Source organism: Phodopus roborovskii, unplaced genomic scaffold (genome assembly GCF_943737965.1).
Source record: "Phodopus roborovskii unplaced genomic scaffold, PHOROB, whole genome shotgun sequence".
NCBI classification, from domain to species: Eukaryota; Metazoa; Chordata; class Mammalia; order Rodentia; family Cricetidae; genus Phodopus; species Phodopus roborovskii.
In genome coordinates, this window is record NW_026126566.1 from 3,298,095 (window position 1) to 3,307,393 (window position 9,299).

Here is a 9,299-nt window from a genome sequence, read left to right on the forward strand (position 1 = left end):
GAATTATTGATAAAGAGTAGATAGACATGGATGGATGGATAGATGATAGATAGGTAGGTAGATAGATAGATAGATAGATAGATAGATAGATAGATAGATAGATTCTGGGCATGGTGGTACCTGACTATAGCTCCAGCAAAAGGGGTAAGAAGGAGGACCATGAATTTGAGGCTACTCTGGAATACATAGCAAGACCTTGTATCAAAAGAATAGTTAGAGTCAGAAACATTATAGGTATGTATTGACACATAAATATTTATATCTTTATCCATTTACATATTTATATAAATCAGCCAGTGACTTCTAATGGCTTGACTTATTTTTCAACATTCTGAAGATAAAAAATGATAGGCATTCACAAGTGACTATACTTTCATTTTTTTTTTTGTTTTGTTTTATTGTGTCAAGATAGGGTTTTTCCGTGTAGCTCTGGCTGCCCTGGAACTCACTCTGTAGACCAGGCTGGCCTTGAACTCAGAGCTACACCTGCTTTTGCCTCTCAAGTGCGGGGATTAAAAGCATGCACCACCACTGCCTGCTCAATCTTAATTTTTTAGTCTTTTTCCAGACTAGCAATATATAGTAACAAAGTCCTATTGTGATTTTGAGTATGAGCAGTATGTATCAGCAAGCATTTACTCCCTCGGTTCTGAAGGTAAGCAACGGAAACTGTGTTGTCTGACATAAGCATTTAATAAATTATATAAATAATGAATTCTTCATTTTAAAACTGGCTTTGTGGGACAGTTCAAGGGGGGAGTGGGAGGTGGGCAGAGCCCTTTAAAAATGTAACGGTATTGAATGTGCACAGGTAGTACTGTTAGTGGCTGCAGCTGAGGGCTTACACTGTCAGAACCCCAAGGAAAGGCCAGTACAGATGCCTGAATACTCACAAGAGGCAGGTGAATCTCTGTGAGTTTGAGGTCAGCCTGGTCTACAGAGTGAGTTCTAGGACAACCAAGGCTCCACTAAAACCCTGTCTCTAAAGAAATAAAAACAAACAAACAGAGTTATCATTAAGAAAAAAGGGCTGAATGAAGGTTGGCAGTGGTGGTGCATACCCTTAATCCTAACACTGGGACTGTGGAGAGGAGGGCCTTCTGCTGTTAGAGGTGAAGGAAATCTGGGTTTATAGGGAAGGGGTGTCTAAATTTAATAGATTAGTGTAGGCACTAGAGTGGATATAAGGCTGTGGTAATTTAGGAAGCTGATATATTGTCTCACCATACCTTAGGGCTGTTCTGTCTGACTGTGGATCTCTATTTGTGAGGGAGATGTTCTCAAACATTGATGAAGCTGTAATCAATAAAAAAACTTCCCAAAGAATTTCTACTAAGGATATTTTCTTTCCTGGATGTTGTTACCTTGTGTCACTGTGCTCAGGTTTCCAGGGCCTGGAATGTCCTAGCTCTGGATGGCAGTAACTGGCAACAAATTGACCTGTTTGATTTCCAGTGGGATATTGAGGCTTTTTATGAAAGTTGAGTCTTTGGGTGTCTCAGAGTAGGAGACAATGCATTAAAGACCTTTGCACAAAATTGTAGGAGTATTGAAGTACTTAATCTAAATGGGTGCACAAAGACAACAGATGCTACCTGTACTAGCCTTAGCAAGTTCTGCTCCAAATTCAAGCACCTTGACTTGGCTTCCTGTACATCAATAACAAACATGCCTCTCAAAGCTCTGAGTGAGGGCTCTCAAAGCTCTGAGTGAGGGCTGTCCACTGTTGGAGCAATTGAACATTTCCTGGTGTGACCAAGTAACCAAGGATGGCATTCAAGCACTGTGGGGGTCTCTAGGCCTTATTCTTAAAAGGCTGAACACAGCTAGAAGGTAAAGCTCTCAAGGACATAGGTGCACACTGCCCTGAACTGCCCTGAGCTGGAGACTCTGAACTTGCAAACTTGCTTACAAATCACAGATGAAAGTCTCATCACCATATGCAGTGGGTGTCATAAGTTGCAGTCCCTCTGTGCCTCTGGGTGCTTCAATATCACAGATGCCATCCTGAATGCTCTAGGTCAGAACTGTCCTCAGCTTAGAATATTAAAAGTGGCCAGATGTTCTCAGTTAACAGACGTGGGCTTCACGACTCTGGCCAGGAACTGCCATGAGCTTGAAAAGATGGACCTAGAAGAGTGTTCAGATCACAGACAGCACATTGATCCAAGTCTCTGTACACTGTCCTCAGCTTCAAGTGTTGAGTCTTTCTCACTGTGAACTGATCACAGACGATGGGATCCTAGGGAACGAGCCTGTGCCCATGACCAGCTGGAGGTGACAGAGTTGGACAACTGCCCGCTGATCACCGATGCATCCCTGAACACTTGAAGAACTGTCATAGCCTTGAGCGCAAAGAACTCTATGACTGCCAGCAAATCACTAGGACTGGAATCAAGAGACTCAGGACCCATTTGCCCAATATTAAAGTCCACACCTACTTTGCACTGGTCACTCCACCCCGTCAGTAGGGGGCAGCAGACAGCATTTCTGCAAGTGCTGCATCATCCTAGGACAATGGAGGTGGCCAACCTTGGTGAATGAGTATTTAATGACACTTCTAGACTTACCAGTGGAAGCGATGGCAGTGTCCAGATCCCCAGAGCCAGGCATACACAGGGACACACTCTTACCCCAGCTGCTGCAGTCCTGTGACCATGGCACTGAAGTTCACACTGGCTGTAACAAGTGAATTGGTAAAACTTAACCATTCCTGTTGGACATGCCCAGAAGAAATCTTAGGCCATGACAGATAGAGGGAGAGGACATTCCAGCAAAACCCAGTGTTACTGCTACTGTGGTTTCTTTATTTTATTAAGGGGTTTCAGTAGGGATTTTGAAACAGTAACTGCTATCTTCCAGGGTGAAAGGTTGTAAGGAGTAAGGTTTTCCTCTTGCCATTGGTCTTGTCCTGCTGCTGTGCCAGCCCCAATTAACACATAGAGACTCTATATTTGATATAATGCTGTTGGCCAGGTACTAGTTTCTTATCGGCTAGCTCTGTTTTAAGTATTAACCCATTTCTGTTAATCTAATATTTCCACGTGCTTTCATCTGGTCTCCCCAGCCTCCTCATGTTGACTCCTCCTTACTCCTTCCTCTTTCCTCCTTGTCTCCTCATCCCGACTGTCTTGCTTTCCTATTGGCCAACAGTGCTTTATTCATTAACCAGTATGAGAAACATATTTACAGAATGACACCTCCCATCAAAAGGTAGCATGGAGAAAAATATATGATGTATCCAGGGACCAGAGAGAAATTTTCTTTGCATCTAGAAATGGTATCCATCCACTGGGAGATACTTACACAACTTTTGTGCTTCCTTGTTTCCATGACAACATGCTGAGCATGCTCACAAAGAAGGCTCGTCCATTCATCTGATGTTGGCCCAGGGGGTTCCTTGGCAGCTAAATTGAAATTGCTGGGGTCCAAATATGAATTGTTTTTACTTATCTGCTCAGTTTGTCACTCTGCCACTGTGCACCCACCTTCCATTTTCCTCACTCTCTGCTGCACTCTGGTTCAGTCTGTTCCCAGTCGTCATCTGCTGCTCACACTCAGTTCACTCCCTCGCTGTTGGTTTACAGTTTGCATTTTGGATGATTAGTTGGAATTACCAAACATTTTAAAAAGAAACATCAATAAATATTTTTGAGAATATTTTCTTTTAATGAATTACAAACTAAATTACAAATAATATTAACAGAACACTGGAGGACACGGGGTAGAGGGAGAGATCATAAAAGAAACATTTTCTTTCAACAATAAATATTTTTAATAAAAAAAACTGGCTTTGTGGTAGATTATTTTTCCCACATGTAAACATCCTTAAAGTTGGAATGTTAGGAGTGTTACATGCATTTCTGATGCCTATTGATGAGAGTTTACTAGAACATAAAGAACAAACATGCATAGTATTTTAGGAACATTGGAAGAAAGATAATGCAATAATACATCTGCAACATTATATACTACACTTTTCATTCTGGATCAAAAGTAAGTTTCAATCAGCTTGAGCCTTAAAGGCCTTTCTGTGTGAAATGGGTGAAGCCTTACTGAAAATTGTTGAGGAAACAAAATGTTGACAGTCAACTATATATCTGTTCAATAAAAATTAAACATAAACCTGGTTTAATATTCTTATTCACCCAACAATATTAGAGAACAGACACTTTAGCGTAAATATAATTCTCTCCAAATATTCAAACAAGAAAATGTGTAAAATATTTTAAATAAAAAAGTAAATGAAGGTCGGTACAAAATAAAAAGGAAAGGAGAAATAAATACATTTGCTGATATCACCAATATCTTACAAGTGAAAGCAGAAATGTAAGAACTTAAGAGAATACAGATGACAGAAACTGATGGTTCCAGCCATCTTTCTTGTACAAGGCCAAACTACAGGAACCAGGAAAGAAAGACTGAAACAGCATGCTTCTAATGACCAGCACTCAGCTCTCTCAGTCCTGTACATCTTAATCCAGATTTTGGAAGGATAAATTATTGATTAAAAAATAAAGAGTTTTCTGCTATGTGCAACTACATCTAACCTTATATAATAAAGAACTTTCATCATTTCTAAACATACGCAGGTGTGTTTTTCTTCTTTTTAAAAATTTTTTTTATTATTTTAAATATTGTTCCCAGTTTCCTCTCCCTCCCATCCTCCCATAAGCCCCACAGACCCGTCTCCCATTCCATTCCCTATCCATTCCCTAGGGAGAATGAGGCCTTCTACAAGGGATAATCAAAGTCAGTCAAATCAGCTGGGATAGGGCCTAAGCGCTTCCCAGTGTCCCTAGGCTAAGGGAGTATCCCTCCATGAGGAATGTGCTCCTAAAGTCCATTCGTGCACTAGGGGTAAATCCTGGTTTCATTGTCAGGGTACATAGACTTCCCAGGCCTCCTAACTGAGACTCATACTCAGGGGTCTAGGTCAGTCCCAGCCATCAGTATGGGGTTCATGAGCTGTTTCTGTGGGTTTCTCCAGGCTGGTCTTGACCCCTTTGCTCATCATCCCTCCCTCTCTGCAACTGGATTCCAGGAGTTGGGCTCAGTGTTCAGCTGTGGGTGTCTGTAGATGAAAGCTCTAGGATGGCATATAAGGTAGTCATCAATCAGGTGTGTTTTTATTTTTTCTTTTTTTTTTAACTTCTTTTTTTCTATTTATTTTATATAACCAAGTCCATTTAAATGAAAACAAACATTTATATAGACAATATTTGGGAATTTCTTTATAAACTACTTCCTGCTGGTAAGGGGCGCTGTCATGGGGGATTCTAAGAAGATGCAGAAATCCTGGCTGTAGTCTGTAAGGCTGCTTTGTCCAGCTGTTTTGAATGTAGAATCACCTGGTACTCTGTTTCAGGCGGTCTGGCTTGATCAAACCATATAAAGTTGATTATTATCTTTTCAAGGTCAGTGAAGAATTGTGGTGGGATTTTAATGGGGATTGCACTGAATCTGTAGATTGCTTTTGGCAAGATTGCCATTTTTACTATGTTTATCCTACCTATCCAAGAGCATGTGAGATCTTTCCATTTTCTGGTACCTTCTTTAATTTCTTTCTTTACAGCCACAAAGTTCTTATTATATTGGTCTTTTACTTGTTTGGTAAGCCTTACCCCAAGATACTTTATGTTGCTTGTGGCTATTGCAAAGGGTGATGTTTCTTTGATTTCTTTCTCAGTCTCTTTGTTGTCTGAATAAAGTAGGGCCACTGATTTTTTTGAGTTTATCTTGTATCCTTCTAGTTTGCTGAAGGCGTTTATCAGCTGTAGGAGTTCCCTGATAGAGTTTATTGGGTTGCTTATGTAAACTATCATATCATCTGCAAATAGAGACAGTTTGACTTCTTTCTTTCCAATTTGGATCCTCTTGATCTCCTTTTGTTGTCTTATAGCTGTAGCTAGAACTTCAAGTACGATATTGAAGAGATATGGGGAGATATGTTCCTGATTTTAGAGGAATTGACTTAAGTTGCTCTCCATTCAGTTTGATGTTGGCAGTTGGTTTGCTGTATATTGCTCTTATTATGTTTAGGTATGTTCCTGTTATCCCTGATCTCTCCAAGATCTTTATCATGAAATTGATATTTTGTCAAAGGCTTTTTCAGCATCTAGGGAGATAATCATATGGTTTTTCTTTTTCAGTTTGTTTATATGGTGGATCACATTGATAGATTGTTTTTCTTAAGCAAAAGGTGTTCTTGTAGTCAGTCCCTGGGTTTTCTATGAGAAACCAAATCATGGGGTTCACAAGGGTCCTTGGCTCAAGTTCCAGTGGACTTGATGCTGTGTTATGGCCATTGTGGGAGCCAAGCATGCAGGTGGTACACAGACATACATGCAGAGCAAACACCCATATACATAAATATAAAAATATAAATATATAAATATAAAAAACTTAAAGGAGAGACAAACAGAAAGACAGGGACAGATATACAAACAGAAAGAGTAGGGTGGAGGGAGAAGCCAAAGTGAATCTGTAAGCAAAATTGTTGACTCGGATGGGGCCCCACATCATCGTTTCCACTTGACTCAACCTAATGCATCTGAACTACAAACATCACCCTAAAAACGGTTTGAGACTGTTTTGCTCGAGACAACTCATGACTAGCTAGCTGTAATGGTGCACCTTTTTATTACACCCTGGCCAGAGTTTCAAATAGAACTACAGTCAAGAATTTTCTGCCACACAGTGACTAGCTACATATGTCACAGCCAGTTCTGTTGAGAAATTTGGTTACTAAAAATTTTCTTCCTACAGGATCCATTGGAACAATCATCGTCCCATTTCAGCAGGAAGTAACCTTAAGATAATGACGCCCCCTTTCCCTACTCTTGGAATTTTGGGATAATAATCATCGTCTTTGGGTTGGTTTTAGTTATTTAGGATTTGGTGATGCTTACACTCGGGTTTATCTTTTAGACAGGAATAGGGAATGGTTGGGAAAGGTATGGTTTAGATGGGATATAGGTAGATTAGCCTATTTTCTTGAGAATTTGAGTAAGAATGAGATAGTATTTTATAGCTTACATTGTTATGTATTCTTATGTGGTAAGCTATGTAAAATTAAGTTTATATTTTGTTATATTGTGTTAAATCTTTCCACTTACAATGTTTTATGCACATTATTTTTTACCATATTCTATGTATGTATTCTTTTCTTGTATTCAAGACATTTTGTATATTGATACAATTTGGGATATTTATCTTGCTGCCCTTTATAGTTCTACCTCTTTTCTTGACACTTATACTCTACCTCTATTTTAGGGATTTACATGTATGTATATGTAAATAGTTATATTGTTTAAGTATTTGTTCCTGCTTTACTCAGGGAAGTTTTAATCAGTCTTTTTAGCTAAGTTCCTGAGTATTACAGATTATCTACACTCATATTTCCTGTACCTATGAGATTAGTCAGATATAGATGCTTAATCTTCAATCATTTCATAGACATGCAGAACATGGCATTTAAATGTTTTAATATTAGTACTCCATTGACATGAGACACTGTTGCTCCTGACAGCACCGTGCACTTTCCCGAAAATATGTTGTTGCTCCTGCTGGAGTTCAATCTCGCCTCAGCTAATGGCCTGTTGGGCAAAGAATTGCCCCCACCTTGACCACTGATTTGGACATGCAGTCCTATGTGCTTGCAGGAGACAAATATAGAAGACTGCTTGACCTTGCCAAGTCAGGTTAAGGCAGCCATTCTACCTCCCTGCTGTTGTTGTGGTCTGTCAAGTTCTCTTGGCCTTAGCCAAATCTGGGTGTACCAACATTGCTGTGAGACCTAGGGTGACTGTTCAGGTGGCTTGCTGTTTCTGTCCTTGCTGCACCTTTTGGAAGTTGTCCATCCGCATTTCGTGTCTACTCTAGTATTGTTAATTTCCTTCTCAGGTCTTGATGAGGTTGAAGATTAAACTATCACAACTATTATTCTCTTTTCCTAGTTAGATATATTAGGTACTAGACTTACGTTTTCCAGCTTAGGACAACACTATTGTAAACTCCATTATGCCCTCACCCTAGGACTAGATATGTAGGTCATTTTGTTCTCGATTTTCCTTTTCTTAGAGCACACTTGTTATTCACTGTTTTGTATATAGTTTTGTATTAAGCCTAAATCTTTTCTTTAGACTAAAAGGGGAATTGTAGTGGGATAGTCCTTCTGTGGCACTGACCACGCCCATTGGGGGTGGAACCATGGGCGGGGTGACCTGTGGAAGGAGGTCGGAGGGAGAGCGAGGAAAAGCCCTCTTGCTGGCATGACTCGGACAGGAGAGGATCTGGTTGAATTTCCTGGTGTTCATCTGTTTAGGTTGTAAGTTATTTCTCCCTGAATAAACATCTATTCGGCCTATTTGTTTATCCTGATCCTTATTTAACTGCGTTACAGGGACAGATATACAAACAGAAAGAGTAGGGTGGAGGGAGAGGCCAAAGTGAATCTGTAAGCAAAATTGTTGACTCGGATAATTTACTATACTTAGACTTCAGTCTAGCTTGAACTAGTAATTTTGTTTCAAATTATTAGTTTTGAATTTAGTCCTTAGCTAATTATAATCCCCACTACTAATGTTGACAAATGTATGGGTAGATACTGGATATTAATAATTAGAATTATGACCATTTTCATCAGGAGCTCATAAAGAACAAGAGATAAGATCTGTTGTATATTATATTGCTTCCCTCTAATTCATTTCATATTTCTGGCCTCATTTTTGCAAATACTTGGGAAAATCAGATATTTAGAATTTGAGTATTAAAAGTTATGGGAAAATAAACTGAGATGGAGTTATCTACAGTGGCTCTTGGGTTTCTCTAAAAGTCGAGTTTTCCCAGAAAGATTATGTTTTGGTGCAACACCTCGATTTGTTTTATTCGATAATCTGTCCTTTTATAACCTTAAAATAAACAAGGGAGGTCAGAGTCTACAACTCCCGTCTGAATCACCCTAACCCAAATGTCATCGGCGATTATTTGATCCATTGGTGACAATGTAATTCAATATTTGAGTTAGGATAAGACACAGTTTAGATTATGTTCATCAGAATACAAATCAGTGAGAAGAGACTAAATCTTCCTGAAGTAACAAAAGAAAACAAACTTTGAATGTTGTCAGATAAAGGCAGACTGCTGCTAGTAATTAAAATGTCTTGTTCTTGGAAAGAAAATTGTCATATATTAATTAAAGATGATTTAGAAATCTTCCCAAATTAAAAAGAATCACACTACATGCCATGTTTGATAATATTTCTGTCATTTCCTGTATTCCACGGGTATCTCCCTGT

General features: G+C 39.3%; 1 pseudogene; it reads left to right on the top strand.

The window, feature by feature from the left end:
* Nucleotides 1-1,274: 1,274 nt before the first annotated feature.
* LOC127235116 (F-box/LRR-repeat protein 20-like) lies at nucleotides 1,275-2,692 on the top strand (annotated as a pseudogene).
* The last annotated feature ends 6,607 nt before the right edge of the window (nucleotides 2,693-9,299 follow it).